This window comes from Octopus bimaculoides, chromosome 2 (assembly GCF_001194135.2).
Source record: "Octopus bimaculoides isolate UCB-OBI-ISO-001 chromosome 2, ASM119413v2, whole genome shotgun sequence".
NCBI lineage: Eukaryota > Metazoa > Mollusca > Cephalopoda > Octopoda > Octopodidae > Octopus > Octopus bimaculoides.
The window spans coordinates 133,668,164-133,685,683 of record NC_068982.1 but is presented as its reverse complement, the minus strand read 5'-3'; the positions used below and the strand labels follow the sequence as shown (position 1 = coordinate 133,685,683).

The 17,520-nt window shown below is 33.6% G+C and overlaps 1 protein-coding gene across 7 annotated transcripts in view; it reads right to left on the bottom strand.

Annotated features, from left to right (window-relative positions):
- LOC106880133 (uncharacterized) overlaps window positions 1–17,520 on the bottom strand; it is a 208,078-nt gene that overhangs the window by 162,751 nt on the left and 27,807 nt on the right. For 3 of the 7 annotated variants that reach the window (XM_052965614.1, XM_014929960.2, XM_052965615.1), the window contains exon 2: window positions 2,162–2,216. The exons of the other annotated variants lie outside the window; for them this stretch is intronic. The gene's annotated coding sequence lies outside the window, so the exon portion shown is untranslated. The remainder of the gene's footprint in view (window positions 1–2,161; window positions 2,217–17,520) is intronic. 7 annotated transcript variants of the gene reach the window in all.

Genomic DNA, 17,520 nt, shown 5'->3' with positions numbered 1-17,520 from the left:
ATATATATATATATACTCTAAATTATAAAGTAATTAAATTAAGAAAACTGCAACTTCCTGTGTCATTTGATGAGTTTTTCTCCTCAATAAATGTTGTAACAGTCATTGCAGCTGTCACTAAAATTGACATATCAATGTCATATGTTGTCTGAGTGACATTGTCGTTGCAACTGCTATCAAAATTAACCTGTCAATATCATGCATTGTTTGACTGACTTGTAACACTGTCAATATGAATGCCACCAAAATTGACATGTCAATGTTGGGTGTCACACTGAACATATAGCACAGTCTTGTGACTGCCACCAAAATTGACAGGTCAGTGTTGGGTGTCATCCCACTGAACATATAGCAGTCTTTATGACAGTAACCAAAACTGACATATCATAAATGTCGTGTTGCCCCATTAAACATATGCCATAAACATATAGCTGTTTTCATGACTGTAGTGAATAAATATGCAAAATTCTTCTGGTGTAATTTGAACTCAAGTCATATAAGTTTGTATCCAAATACTATATCCACTCAACCATCTTGCTTCTAAAAAGAGTTATGAGTAATGTTATATGGAAACAGTGTATTGAAAAAAGTTTAAGCTACATTTATTTCTTAAAAATAGCCACTCTTCCTGACATCACAATATATTCTTTTCTTTTACATGTTTCAGCCCTAAAGCTATGGCCATACTGGAACACTCAACTTATTTTTTTTCTTTATTATTTTATGATCCTTTTTTCTTTTTGTTTGATCAATTGGCAGAGTAATAAGTGGCAGTGATAAAACATGTTGTAATATCTGTTCCTGTTCTCCTTGCTCCCAGTTCGAATCCCATGTAAGTCTACTTTGCTTTTCATCATTTCAGTATTGATGAATAGAGTAGCATTCCAGTGCTGGTTGGTGCAGCCTTCACATTCTGGATGTTCTGCTAGATCAGTAGTGGGAAGATTGAAAGTGTACTGAAGTCTGCTCTTGACTAAATGGGCTTCTAAAATCATTAACAAAAGCATAGTGCATACTGATAACAAGTGATAGCTATAATAACATTCAGATTACTCTATTAAATGTAATGCTTATTTATTCACATTATTTTGAACTAATCATGCATTATCTCATAGCCTCAAGATTTCAATGTAATTGTTTATTTTTAGAATGACATTGCAGAGTAGGTGTTAGAGGCTGGATCTGACAGTCTGAACATAAAATAGGTAGAATATTTGAGTCAGATATGGCTGGATTAAACACTAAAGGGTTAAAACACAAGAGCAGAAAGGTTTTTATTTTGACTTTTTCTCTTTTTGGTTTGATTGTTGTTTTGACAGCTAAATTTATGCACCACTGCTAGCAATTGAACCAAGAGTAGGAATATGCTTTCTTTGTTAAACATTTTTGCCTTGCTGATTTAAAGGAGAAAAGTCAGTGGCCATTCCAGATGTTTCCTGGATGGTATGGAGGGAGAGAAGAATTAAGTTTCCTTCAAACTGGAAAGCTTGTTCAAATGCTTAGAATAGAGTGGAACCAGTTAAAGACATTTAAGAGCCAGATGGTTGTGACAGACTATGCAACAAATTATGTCTACAATTCAAGAACTGGAAAAATTCTTCCAGGCTGTTCCAGGTATCCATACACATTTGCCTATCAAATTTCACTTAGAAGGTGAGCTGAGACTTGTATTGCACAGCTGAATTGAACCTAGAACCAAAGTTTCATACCAAGACTTCTTAATCACATAGCCATGCTTGTATCCAAATTGAGATAAGAAGATATAATAATATGACTTGCTCAGCACAACACAATGGTTTTCAAAGTAAGGTTCGAATTCCTTACCATGTAGTCTGGAATTTGGCACCTTAATCCAACAGCTGATATGCCTCAAAGAATTTAGTCTATGCAAGAACCCAATATCAAAGTTCACTCACAAGGCATGCAAAAATATCTAATATCTAACATGGGGACACACGCACAAACATATACACACACACATGCATATACCTATATACACATGCACACATATATGTAAACATATATAAAGAGATTATATCATCACAAACGTGCATAAAAACAAGAAACAATAAAATCAGTCTTAAAAAATGGGGAAGGATTAAAATGAAGAGACAGGATAAGAGGGAAAATTTCAAAAAAAAAAAAATTAATGATCACTCACCAATTCAAGTAAAATGCTTTCAGTATTGTGGCTACGTTTATACTTTATTTATAATCTAAAACAAAAGAAAATTTTACAATAAAACTACATGAAGAAAGAGCTAAAAATAATTATGGAAAAAAAATTATTTAGATGAAAACCAAAAGAAAATTAATAGAGGTAATTAAAAAAAAATAATGAACTGTATAACTATGAACATTTATAAATACATAAATTGTATAAATTTATAAAATCTAAAACAAAGAAAATGATTTTTGTTTTTTATGATTTTTATTTTTTATAGTTATTTTCCTTTTTTACATTGGTTGTATTTCTTTTCATCAACTGCCATAATAAGACCATATGTTCTTGTAGCCAGGTGCAATGAATCCTAAATGTTTTAATGTTGTAAATCTTATATTGGAGTATTTTGCAATAAAGAATAAAATATTTAAGGACTTTAACCCTTTTGATACTAACCCACATGAGACTGCTACTGGTTTTATGATATAAGCTTTCTGTTTTAAAATGATCAAAATTAAAAACCTTCCACCAGAATTTCATGGTAATTTACATTCCAAACATCAACTGAATAACAACAATGTTATTTTATGGAATTCTTCATAATTTTCTAAGTGAAATAAAGGTAGTGTATTTTGAAAGAAATATGGTAATGAAAGGGTTAAACAGAGTACCACAAAAATTAATACATAAGTTAATTGTCTGTTTAATTATGCTGTTACACTACTGCTCCAATCAAAACTACCACCAATGAACTATATGGCTCCATACTATAGTACAAGTCAATGAAGAATCATGCTCTACATTGGTATTACTTATAGAAGGTACAGACCACCTTTATTTCCTGGTGGGGACCTGTGAGGGCTGACAGTGGGGCAGAAAAATTGCTACGTTTGATAATTGGTTTTAAAATTTATCTAACACCATGACAAAGAAAACTTGACAATCCTGTCTTTTTAGGAGAAATACATAGGATAACATTGTCTCCTTTTTTTCTAAGATCTTACAGAGTGATTTAAGGAAATTTGGCCATTATTTCTTGCAGGTCGAATGACCATGTAAAGCAAGAATTATACAGGCACTAGCTCCATTTTGTTTTTTTTATTAATAAAAAGGTGGGAAACAAAAGTTTTCAATACTATTTTGTGGGAAGTTGACCTAGTAGTTTGAGAACTATTGCTCAATATAGTCATCTGATTTACTAGAAATAACAGCCACATTTTTCTCAAATCACACCACCCTCGCCATCTTATAAAACTTAACAGTGAATAATAGTCTTAGATACTCCCTACAAAGATGGGATGGTTATGGATGGAATGCCTTTGCTCATAGATCTTGATCAGGATTGACATGGAGCTAAGAAGCAACAACGGAACCTCTTCTTATTAGCGATATACTTCTAGACCAAAGGTTCTTAACCTGGGCAGCAGTACTTCCTTGGCAGTGTTGTGAGCTCACAAGAGGGCAGAAAATGTCAAGGATGCATGCCAACATATGTTCACATAGTCTATGTTTAAACTGATTAACTAAATCATTTATTCTGTTTCGTTACATTTTGTAACTTAGTAGTTTAACAAATAGTACTTCATAATGAAATAAGTACCAGACTGAAAGACATATTGGAACCAATACAATCGGCTAAAATACATTGAAACTAGTGCTCCACCAACGACCGGAAGTGACAAAAAAAAATTTGAAGAAAACACGAAAGAATCAAAATAGTAACCAGTGTACTCACTTTCCAGACATACTTAGCTTTAACTAGAAAAAAATAAAATAATTATCTTTCACTTTATCAAGAACTAAACTAATAGCCAAATATACATACACTGCTAAGAAACCCTCAACTGATATTTTTAACATGTCTAAAATAAATTGTTGGAAGCATTAACAATGGCAATTGTATTCATGTTTAACAATTTATAATATCAAAATCTGTTCCATTTCTGCTGGAAGTGAGTTAAAGTGAAGGAATGAAAGAGAGAGAGAGAGAGAGAGAGAGAGAAAGAGGCAGGCAGACTAACCAACAGAGAAATTGAATGGAATAAAAATTAAAAGAAAGAGCATATTGGCTGCTATTTTCAGAAGGTTCAGGAACAACAGAGAATTCTTCAGTAGCTTCAATATGTAAAGAAGACATTTAATTATACCAATGCTTTAAATGCTATTTCATTTATTGGCTGCTTAGTTCAAGTAACAATCATAACTATATGTAGATCAGATTGATCAATTTACTCTTCTAATCTCTCTATCATTGAGCCACACTCTCAGTGGAATATTTTAGCTCAGCAGTAAAGAACGAAAAACAAATATACATCCATTAAGAAACTAGCTTTGATACTTTAACATAGCTGAATTTAAGATTTTGTCTGCTTTACCTGTTTAATATATAGTCTTTTTTTTATGTAAACTGCTTCCTGGTGTGCAATGTCACAGCTGGCATGATACTGTCGGGGCTGGGGTGGGGGTGAATAGCAAAGGATGAGACATATAGGATTACTATTGTATAAAGCAGTGGTTCTCAGTTGGGGATTCATATAAGATTTTGGGGGTCCATACAAACAGAATAGTAAATTGAAAATCCACGGTAGTATTTTATGGGTCCATGAAAAAATTTTGCTTTAAATGTATTTATTGCAAGAAATAGCTAGGATTCTTTTTCTAACATTTTACGTAGTTCAACTTATGCAAGTTAATAAGTGAAAAATAAGAATTTTGAAAGAAGTATCTATAACACTAGTATTTAAAAACATCAATTGACTATGGGGAGATGGGGAGAGTGACACCAGAATAAAATTAATCAAAGGGGTCCACAGATAAAAATATCATCGAGAATCACTGGTATAAAGGATCATGCCATAATGAAGGAAAGTGAGATCTGAGGTTTTTTACCTTGATGTGTAAGGTGGGGAATTTTATTTACAGCCACTTCAAAGCATGCTTCCATTAACTACACCCCCCCCCCACACACACACACATGCCTAGTAGCTTTTAGCAAGAAAAGAGAGAGTGGAACAAATTGAGGCTGTAATCAACAAAGAAACACCAGAGTACAGATCTGATTTCCCAAGTACAACGCCTTAATTAGTCAGCCATCAATGTTGAGATTGTTCAGGTCATTATTAATACCAGTTAGCCAACATATTTTAGACATTCTTCAAGATAATCCTTATTAGAAGAACTTTGCAAGTTGAACACTTTTGGTTTACTCTCTCAGTTCTTACTATTCATAATGTCATGATGACTAAAACAAATTTCAACATTTGACAACATTTTTAACATCTAACAGACCAATGTATTCCCTTTAGAAGCCAAAAGCTTTGCACAACAAAATTATAGCATTGCTATTTCAACTGAGTAAGTAACTAAAATTGAGTAGGAATATGACAATTCTTGGCTTTACTGTCATCTAGCCCAGATTATCCAGTCAAATCAATGCTTATTTATTCACATTGCTTTGAATTGATCGTGCATTATCTCATAGCTTCAAAATTTAGATGATGTGCTTGTTTATTTTTGGAATTACATTGTAGGGCAAGTACGAGAGGCCAGATCTGTCCGGTTTGAACATAATACAGGTAGAATATTTGGGCCTGATATGGCTAGTTTAAATGTTAAAGGGCTAGACATCATTGGAAAAAGTTAGTCAAAAAGCCAGTAGTTTACATCCTGTTTGCAACACAGTTATGTCTGTGGCTCAAAGGCTCAAAACATTTAACTTTGAAATGGGGTAATCATGTGATTCAGTAATGATAGGTAAGAACACACACCACACTATAAAACTAATAATTACTTTGGTAGCATGAAGTACCAAATTCAGTTCTGCCAGAGAGACAAGCAACCTTCAAAAACCAGATTGACAATGTTTCCAAAAAGAGTTTTATACCCCACCCTCTTGGTAGCATCATGATAATCAGAGATACAAACACAGGTCAAATGAATTGCAGTGGTCCATGAAACAACACCTATATCTATCCTGACAGCAACAACAATTTCAGTATAAATGATCTCCTAATATTTCATTCAACTACATACACAGCTGAAGTTTTTTTTTTTTTTTTTTTTAAATAAAAAAAAAATACGTCAGAAAGATAAATAAAATATGTGAACTAAAATAGTTACAATCAGAAATTAAAACTGGGTTGACAAGAGATTACCTAACTACTCTGCAATGTTTGCCTAGTACCAGTAATACAACTGGATAAATCCACTTCTGAGATATCACTATCAAAATCTATGTAGTTATATGAAAGGGGAGAAGAGAAAAGCTATTTAGATGGAATATATTTTTAAAGAACATTATTTATAAAGGATATTAAACCATGCAGTAATCTGGTTGCATGATAAGAATTAATAGCAGCACTAAGCTATCAATTACAGTCTTTTGCAGTTAATTTAGTTTCTTGTATCATTAATCAAGAAATAAAGAAGACGAAAAAAACCAGTAAATATTACCAAAGAAAATTAATGCTTCAATGCACTTACATAGTAACTTCAAGATTTTGATGCAATTTTTAAAATTATAATAAAAATTTCTTCAATACAACTGATTTTAATGGATGGCATTATTTTCTATGATGGGTTTTATCCACATGAGAACACATCAATTACGACAGGTTTATAGAATGGCTTTGGCTTTGATTGCCAAAGCTAATCAAGTGACTCATCAGATACTATTGCTGACTAGCAGACAATTAGAAAACTATAGGAAAGCAAGAGTAGTTTCACTTGTAATTAGCAAGACACCTTTTAGTAATGCATGTTATATTGTAACTTTAGTTAACTCAGAAACCTACTTTAATATAGTATTTTACAAACCAGGTAATCTGGTTTCCTATTCTGCCAATCTGCTTAAACTTGCTAATGTTTTAAATTTTATGGCAACATTGTTTGTCTAAGCAAGAAATTATTGACATTTTAACAGATTTCTAAAGTAAATATTTTAATTAAATGAATATATTGATTGAGTACTAGACGAGCAGCTAGATTTGGTGTTTTATATCCTATCGCCAATTCCTTGTTGTGTCTATGTCCAGACAATTAGCACTCAACAATGCACATTGTAGGTGATATATTTCATTAATAAAAGCAGTAATAGCAACATGAAATTCCAGAGTGATTTGTTAACCCTTTTATTACCATATCTCTGTTGAAAAGCACTGCCATTGTTAATTTTGAAAATAATGAATTTAGTACAATAAATTTTAGAACTAAGAGGGTGTTTGGAACATAAAAATTAATACAAAACTTTTGTTGAAAGTTTTAATGGAGATTACTTTTAAAGCAGGAAACTTGTATCAAAGAACCGGGGGCAGTCTTGGACAGGTTGGTATCAAAAGGGTTAAATAACAGAAATGAGTTCAATTCTCATCTTAAGTAAAAGTTACCTGCAACAGGCAAAATCATATCCAATGTTAGGTTTGGTTATAGAAAGAAACACATGTTGAGCACCAACCCTATTAATCTTGTAATTTGAAGAAAAGATTTTTTTTTCCACCTTTCAGTACCAAAAGTTTTCAAGTAAAACTAGTTTTATAGATTTTCATATAATGGTCAATACACTGGTATCATATAACTATAGTTAAATGAAAGCTAACAATGGTGACGACAGGGCAAGCAGTGAATAGCTATGCTGTTAATGACACCAGAGTATTGACTCACACTATAATATATAGCAAACTGAATGTGCAAAGAACTTCTTTAAAGCAGGATTAGTTGTCTATGTAGAAATTAAGCATTTTCTCACCAAAATATTGTAACTCTACAGGGGGAAAGAAATGTAACAGGTGCAGCAACTGTTTTTGTTTGATTTAACTCCCTTAATACCAACCTTCCTGAGATCACTCCTGGTTCTATGATAAATTTCTTTCTTCAAATTAAAACCTTTCACCAAAATCTCATGCTATGTTCCAAACACCAGTTTTAATACTGACAGTGTTATTTTATTAAAATTTTTCATTAATTGAAACAGAAACAGAATATTTCTACATAAATATGGTAGTAAAAGGTTTGTAAGTTTCTCATCTTAACCATTTTAGACAACTTGGAACTCATTACTTTGTCTACTTACTTACTCATTCCAGTGTAAGACTGAATTATTCCTGTGGAAAAAAAAACGTTAACAATCTCCGTATCTTAGGTTGGCTTCCTAAATTCCACAGTGGAAAAATTAGAAACAAAATTATTGCCTCCAGCTTCTTGAAGTAACATATTATAAAGACATTTCAATTATACATGACCAAATTAAGACAAAAACTAGACTTATCCAATTACAAGAGAAAAAAGTTTGAGTGAAAGTAAGGTTTAGAATCAAAGGGCCTTAGAGTTAATTTAGCAAAACTTGAAGTCTTAGCAAGTAGGAAAACCAACAAATCACAAATTCCTTCAAGTAGATGGCCCTGCTCAATGTAGAAAAGACATAGGTAGAAACTCCATAAGTTGTACCCAGTGCAAGTTATGGATACATAAGAGGTGCAGTAATATCAGAGGAAGGTTAACAGGGAAAATAGTCTTTGTATGTGGCAAATGTACAGGTACAATAAACACAAGAAATGTACAGAAAATAGACTATCAAATGTCAGGGGAGATACCTAGAAGTAGTTGATAGCTTCTGGTATCTAGATGACCAAGTCAGCAGCGGAGGTGGATGCTCCGAGAGCATAGCTGCTAGAAAAAGAATAAGCTGGGAAAAGTTCAGAGCTTCTACTTTTGTTCGTAACAAAGGGCCTCTCCCTTAGAGTGAAAGGCAGATTGTATGATGCCTGTGTGTGAACAGCCATGCTATGTGGCAGTGAAACATGGGTTGTGACCACAGAGGACATACGAAGGTTTGAAAGAAATGAAAATAGTATGCTTTGCTGGATGTGCAATATCAGTGTGTATGTATGACAGAGTGTAAGTGTCTTCAGAAAAAAATTGGGCATAAGAGGCATGAGATGTGGTGTGCAAGAGAGAATACTGTGCTGGTATGGTCATGTGATGCATATGGACAAAGACAGCTGTGTGAAAAAGTGCCAATCTCTAACAGTGGAGGGAACTTATGGAAGAGGTAGACCCAGGAAGACATGGGATGAGGTGGTGAAGCATGATCTTTGAAAGTTGTGTCTCATGGAAGCAATGACAAGTGATCGAGACCTTTGGCAATTTGCTGTGTTGAGAAACTCGCCAAGTGATATCATAGTTGTGGCTGGTGTTGGTGACACATTAAAGGCACTCACTACACTCTCAGAGTGATTGGCCTTTGGAAGGGCATCCAACTGTAAAAACTAAGCCAAAATCAGACTGGAATTCGGTATAGCTCTCCAGCTTACCAGTTCAAATCAAACTGTCTAACCCATGCCAGCATGGAAAGTGGAGATAAATGATAATGATGATGATGATGAAATTTGAAACTGAGTCAATTTCTTTCAGTCACAAATTTTGATTGGACATTCTAAAAAAACCTCACCTATATAGGTGAAATCATTTTCATAGACAAGGCCCATATCTTACTAAGTTTCATATCTAATGACCTTCAACAACAAGCCATTTAGGAATTTCCATTTAAATCACTGATAGGGTAATATTATCTATGGTAAATATCCTCTTCAAACTACTTGAAGAAAATTTTGAAGAAAGTAACTAAAACACCAGACAATGAACTTATCAAAAATGAAATAACTGAAATTTGTAGCATGAAACAAAATAGAATTTACATGGCTTTATCTTTTTTTAATAGTCTTTATGTATAATAAAATATTGTAAAACTTCTGTTAGGTCATAATGAGACTCAACTTCTGGCATCTATATAAAGAAATTGATTTGTTATTCCCAAGATGAATCTAAGAACTCCAAGAAGTTCCGTAAGTTTCATGATGAATGGACAGATCTAACAAGATACTCTGAAGTCAAGCAAAAGAAATATTTTCATATTTCTTCCAATCTGTTAAACCAGCAGATATTGGGGAGAAAAAAAAATCAATTGATAACTACTAACTTTACTAGCTTTAGGTTAAATTCAATAAAATGGCGTGTATATCAACTGGCTTTAAAATCCTAAAGACAAGTTTAACAGTTGTGAACAAATAAAAAAAGAAAATCAGCACGTGCTCATGATGGAAGCATTTATGGTAGAGGAAGTCCAAAGAAGAAATAGGAAGAAATAAATTCTGAAAGTGTTGGATCTCACAACAAGATTCAGAACAGTGTTGCTGTACTTTGCTGTTGATCAATGGTTCTCAAATTGATAAATACAAACTACCCACAATAAAATATTACTAAAATATTTTGGTATCCCAACACCTCTGTATTAAAGTGGTGACAAAATATATTCTGCATCTTTATAATTCTTTTTCACCAAGGTGTTTCATGGACTTAAAAAGTGGGAGATTGTCATAATTTCATTAACGCTTTTGATATCAACCCACCCTTGGTATTATAATACAAACTTCCGATTTTAAAGTGATCTAATTAAAAAGCTTCCATCAAAATTTCATGTTAATTTATGTTCTAAATACTATCTTGATAACGACAAAATTATTTTACTAAGTTCTTTTCATTTTTATCTAGTTTCAGCTCATGAGCTGTGGCCATGCTGTAAATTTTTTAATTATTTGAAAAAGTAGCATTGCATTTCACCAGAAATATGGCAATAAAAGAGTTAAGCATAGCCATTTACCCTCTCCTTGCCTGTGTGAAACACTGCTGTATTACCATCTGATAACTGTTGGCATGAAAAAGAGAAAAAAATTCATTAAAATTATGATGATGGTGAACCAATACCTTAATCATTTCGTCACATTGGCAGAAAATCTTAAATCTTAAATTATATGACTTTAAAAAGTGGTTACTCTTTTTTTTTTATCATGTATGGATTTACTTATCAAATTAACAAAACTAATTTACTAAAATACTAATATACTGAATGAAATAAATAGCCTTTTCATTGGAAATTAAGATTAAGTAGTAACACCATATTGTTTAGTTCAAGATTAACTGTAATTGAGTAAACCTCAATTACAGTTAATGAAAAGTATTCCAGTAGCGACCCTTCATTTTGTCTTAAAGCAGAGGGCATCTAAGACTACATAATCCAATGTGTCCTTTCTCTATTCTCAAAGATGACAGAGTGTGATTTGAGTGAGATTTGACTATTATTTATAGTAGGTCGTGCAATCACATACAGACTCCCTCATTGGCTCAATATCGTTTTTTCAAAGCTGCAGCAAGTAAAAGAATAAACAATTCAATGCCAACAAGGAACATAAAAAATCAAATCACTGTTTCACTTAAACAATGACAAGTTGTGAAATACCAATAGTCACGCACATTCACGACTCATACATACATACACACATTATAAGTACATGTATAAAGGTTTTGTCTATCAAATTCATTCACAAAATATCAGGCTATAACAGAAGGCACTTGCCCAAAAGTGCCACTCAGTGTAACTGAACCTAAAACTAGGTGGTTGTAAAGCAAACTTCATACACCTATATCTATATATCTGTTTATCTATCAATCTATCTGTCTATCAACCTATCTATCTATCTATCTATGCACACAGAGCTATATTTTTAATTCAATTTTATTGACTGTACCTTTCATTAAGTTAATTAACATTACACAAACAATTAACTAATTAAGAATGCTACCTAAGCAATGAAATATGAATCAGATCTTAAACAACCAAAATTTTAAAACATTCTCATTTACAAACAATGTTATTATTATCATTATCACCAACATTATTATTATTATTACTGAGATGTTTTACATCTCAGAGCTGTCAATCTTACCTGCTCTGTTTAATTCTGCAAGAGTGGACAGCAACTTGTTGTCATAAGTCTCTCAGGTTCTCTTTCCAAGATACTTAATACCCAAGTGCCAACCTCAAAATTCTCACTGTCCCCAATAGAGCAGTTTTTTGAGCATGTTCTACCTTCATGTCAATTCAAATTTCTCCAACATATTCTCTGATTTATCATCATCATTATTATTATTATTATTATTATTATTAAGGTGGCGAGCCGGTAAAATCATTAGCAAGCCAGGCAAAATGCTTGATGGCATTTCGTCCGTCTTTACATTCTGAGTTCAAATTCTGCTGAGGTCAACTTAACCTTTCATCCTTTGGGGGAGTCGATAAATTAAGTACCAGTCAAGTACTGTGGGTCAATGTAATCGACTTGCCCCCTCCCCCAAAATTTCAGGTTTTGTGCCTATAGTAGAAAGGATTATTATTATTATTATTATTAAGGTGGTGAACTGGCAGAATCATTAGCACATTGGACAAATTGCTTTGTGGCATTTTACCCGACACTATGTTCTGAGTTCAAATTCTGCCGAGGCCAATTTTGCCTTTCATCCTTTCAGGGTTGATAGATTAAGTACCAGTGAAATACTGGGGCCGATGTAATTGACTAGTCCCCTCCCACCAAATTTCAGGCCTTGTGCCTTTAGTAGAAAGAATTATTATTATCATTATTGATGACAATAGTCATTTAGTGTACATGATTACCTAAAGTAAAACTAAGCACTTCACAGTATTTGCTTTCAATCATTATATTTCTGAGTTCAGATCTCACCTTGATAGTTCTTTCTTAAATTTATATTTTGTCTTACTCATCCTTTTTGAAGTCATTATCATATCGTCATCTGTTAATGCCTATTTTCCATCCTGATATGGGTTGGAAGGCTTGACAGGATTTGGCAAGCTACAGGGCTTCATTAAGCTCCAGTATTAGCTTTGACATGTTTTCCATGAGTGGATACCCTTCTAAATGCCAACTAGTTTACAGTGTGTACTGGGTACCTTTTTTTTTATATTTATTTCACTAGTGAGGTAACCAAGCAAGTTACAAAACAGAAGTACAAGGAAAAAGAAAAAGACCCTTACATTTAAGTGAGGTGGGTGGGTGAGTATTTGAGAGGGGAAGGTGGGTTTATGCTAGGTGCTGAGAGGCTAAAGTATGAGAGAGCACCAAGTAAAGGTGTCTTGCTATAAAAGAGACACATGACTACCCTACATTAGATAAGAGTGGGTAGGAGTATGCCTTGAAAACAAATTAAAATTTTTTTTTAAAACCCTTAATTATTATAGTATTTTTGATCTATAATATAATATGGTGGTTATTTCTTACAAGACAGAGTCAAAGAAGATAATTGGAATTTTTAGTTTTGATAATTATATTATTATTGGGCAAGGCATGGCCACCACATATTTCCAGTGAATTTTCAAATAAATCACAGGCTTCATTTCACTAGAAGAAAGCAAATATTCATTTTGAAAATTTTCTCTAATTGTATCATTACACAGTTCAAAAGATGCAATGATACTCACATTCTTTCTCTCAAAAATTAATTGTTCATCAAATCAGAATGAGACATGAGATAATAATAATAATAATAATAATAATAATAATAATAATAATAATAATAACAACAACAATAACAGCAGCAAATATCACAATATGGTCTGATAACTTGAGGTAACAAAGAATATCAGTCAGGAAATTTGCTTTGAAAGAGTGGCTGGGGGAAAACAGTGAAGTGAGCCGAAAGGAATAAACTAAATATTTTAATTAAAATTCTCATTCTTACAAAATACAACAGCTCATATTCTATAATACTAACGTGATTTAAATTGCTCTTGAGGTTTTAAAATATTAAATTTAAATTTCTGTTTTCGTTTCAACATTTTTATCAATTGTGATTCTAAGGCTTACAATTAAGAATTGGACATGTACTATATGACATAAGAGTTGAACAATGACCTGACAACTGTAATAACAAGTAAAAATAAAATTAATAATGAATTATATTCATGTAAAATAATGGAGTTGAACTGATTAGTTCAAGAAAATACAAAAAAAAAAAATTGTATTCTCAATCATGCAGGGTAACATTAACTTACAGCATCTGGATGGAAGGAGGAAGGAGCATATGCTAAGTGTGGTAGGAGGACAAAAGATAAAGGGCAAAGATACTCAGAGGGCCAGCTTCCTGGTTTCTGTAGCGTATATATTCCCCTAGATGGAACACCAGTCCTTCACAGGATTACTCATGTTTGCCAGCTGAGTGGACTGAAGCAACGTGAAATGAAGTGTTTTGCTCAAGAACACAATGCATCGGCCAGTCCAGAAATCAAAACCACAGTCTTACTGTCATGAGTATGACACCCTAACCACTAAGCCACGTGTGGTAGGTCATTAAAAGATATCTTACTCTTTTATTTGTTTCAGCTACTGGACTTTGGCCATGCGGGAGACATCACCTTGAAGGGTTCAGTTGACCACAGTACTTATTGAATCTAGTACTTATTCTATCAGTCTTTTTTGCCAAACTGTAAAGAAATAGGAACATAAACAAACCAACACCAGTTGTTAAGCAATGGGAGAAACACACAAACATATAGGACAGGCTTACACACAATTTCCATCTTTCAAATTTTGTCTTCCATTTTTTTCAGAGTTGATTAAAAGTACACAGCAGATAGTGCAACTGGCTAATCCAATGAAAAATAAACTTCCACCACACCCCATTGTGGCTATGTGCTGATATAATAAATTATGATTAGGCAAGACTGCATTCATCCAATGATGAAGCTTTGGGTCAGGAGTTTGGTGATTTTGAGGAATGTGGAGTTAATCCTTAGCCACCATTAATTCCAGCACCTGTCAAGGGCTTTAGTTATGGGTCAAATAGTAGATGGTCCTGTGGCTAAGACATACAAAACTCAAACAAGGGCTGGCCCTTGCACACGTATCACACAGGTCCACCAATGTGTAAACATACTCTGTTGTCACATGAGCCAGTTCCTTCTGCTTACAAGGTTAAATGAGCCTTGTGCCTCACAGCTCAGTTCAGAAAAGCAAAAGATGAGCAGAGTGAACTGTAATCAAACCACAGAAGGCATTGGAAAACCACTGCTGTAGCCCCCCACCACTTGGCCACAAAAAAAATAAAATAAAATCATGAATCTTTAGACTTTGGCACGAAGGTCAATGGTTGCTGATGCTAGTAAGAAGAGAACTTATTACTATTAAGCAGGACTCCTATTTATGTTGGGAGTGGAACATTTAATTGTGAATCGTATACTTTTCCAAACAACTTCAGCAACTTCTGCGCTCAAATACTGCTAAGGTCAACTTTACCTCTCATTTTTTGGGGGTTGATAAAATTAAGTACCATCAAGCACTGGGGACTAGGTAATTGACAAATCTCTACCCCTTAAATTGCTGACATTGTCTCAAAATTTGGAAATTATTATTATTATTATTATTATTATTATTATTATTATTATTATTATTATTCAAGGTGGCGAGCTGGCAGAATCATTAGCAAGCCGGGCAAAATGTTTAATGGTATTTTGTCTGTCGCTACATTCCGAGTTTAAATTTCACCAAGACTGACTTTGCTTTAATCTTTCAGAGTCAATGAAATAAGTACCATACCAGTCAGGTACTGGGGTCAATGTAATCAACTAGTCCCCTCCCCCACCAAACATTTCAGGCCTTGTGCCTATAGTAGAAAGGATTATTATTATCATCATTTTATTCTTCACAGCTCTTGATCTTACTTGCTCTGATTGAATCTGTGGGGGGCAGACAACAGCCTGTTGTCAGAGGTCTCACAGGGTATCTTACCACAAATTGTAAGCTCTAGTACTTGGATGTTAACTCATTGTGTAAGATACTCAACACCCAAGCACAAATCTCAAAATCCTAGCTGTCTCCAACAGAGAAGTTTTTTGGGGTTTGTTCTGCCCTCAAGTCAATCCCAATTTCTCCAATATATTTCTTGAACCAGGTTGTTAGTGTTCCGAGTGCCTCTACAACTACTGGGATAACAGTTACACTCCTCATTGCCCTCATTCTTGCAATTTTGTCTTTTAGCAGTTTTTAGTATTATTAGAGAGTGTAGTGGGCACGTAAAAGCACCCACTACACTCTCTGAGTGGTTGGCGTTAGGAAGGGCATCCAGCTGTAGAAACTCTGCCAAATCAGATTGGAGGCTGGTGTTGCCATCCGGTTTCACCAGTCCTCAGTCAAATCGTCCAACCCATGCTAGCATGGAAAGTGGACGTTAAATGATGATGATGATGATGATGATGATGATTGTTGTTGTTAAGGCAATGAGCTGGCAGAATCATTAGCATGCTGGATGAAATGCTTAGTGGTATTTTGCCCATCGCTACGTTCTGAGTTCAGAATCTGCTGAAGTCGACTTTGCCTTTCATCCTTTTGGGGTTGATAAATTAAGTACCAGCGAAACACTCAGGTCAATTGTAATCAACTCATCCCTTTCCCCAAAATTTCAGGCCTTGTGCCTATTGTAGAAAGGATTATTATTATTGTTGTTATCAAATACTCAACAAGTGCTGACTGCATTGTTCTAAAAAAAAAAAAAATACTTTATAAATATCCTCAGTATAGTTCACTAAAAATAAATAGTCATCTTGCTTGGAAACAAATCTATGCCAATGGTTTGAGCCAGTAAACTATAAAAAGCTTTAAGAAGAAACTATAACTGACATGCATAAACATATTTATTGAGTTATTACTGATCAGCTTTTACTAAAACACAAACTACTCAACCCTAATAGATTTAAACTGATTTACAGTTTAATACATGAACACTTTGAAAAGCTTCCAAATACTTTCAGCACTATTTTAGTGTCAGCAATTGTCTTTCGAAATAGAATGCTAGTTACGTCTTGCAGTTAAATACTGTCCAATGAATACTTCCAATATCTTCAAGACTAAATGAAGAAGGTCAACTGTCAGTCTTTTTCAAACATTCTCTAAGTTGAACTATTAACATTAGGTAAAGTTATAAGTATATATTTGCAGCAGATAAATTTAACAACTGAATTCTAAATCAAGGAGTAATAGCAATGGAGAGTGACCAACTCACTTTTTTTTTTTCTTTTCCTATTTGGATAAGTATATATTCATAAAATAATTTTACTTTTTTGCTTTGAAATATAATTGCTTGAAGAATTACAACATCGAGAATTTCACAATGGTCAACATGTTAAATGTAAGTCATCATCATCATCATCATGTGCACTTCTTCGCACTTGCTAGGGTGGTCAGATGTTGAGGTAGATTTTTCTATGGCCAGATGCCTTTTTCTATCACCTGTTTCCAAGCAAGGTAATATAACCCCTTAGCTGGACATGTTTTAACCCTTTCGTTACTGTATTTATTTTGAGATGCTCTGTGTTTCTTTCAATTACTTTAAATATAACAAAGAATTTAGTAAAATAGCTTAGTTATCATTCAGCTAGTATTAGGAACATAAATTGTGACTAAGGTTTGGTGGAAGATTTTAATTCAGAACTTATGATAACAAGACATTTGTACTCAGAGCCA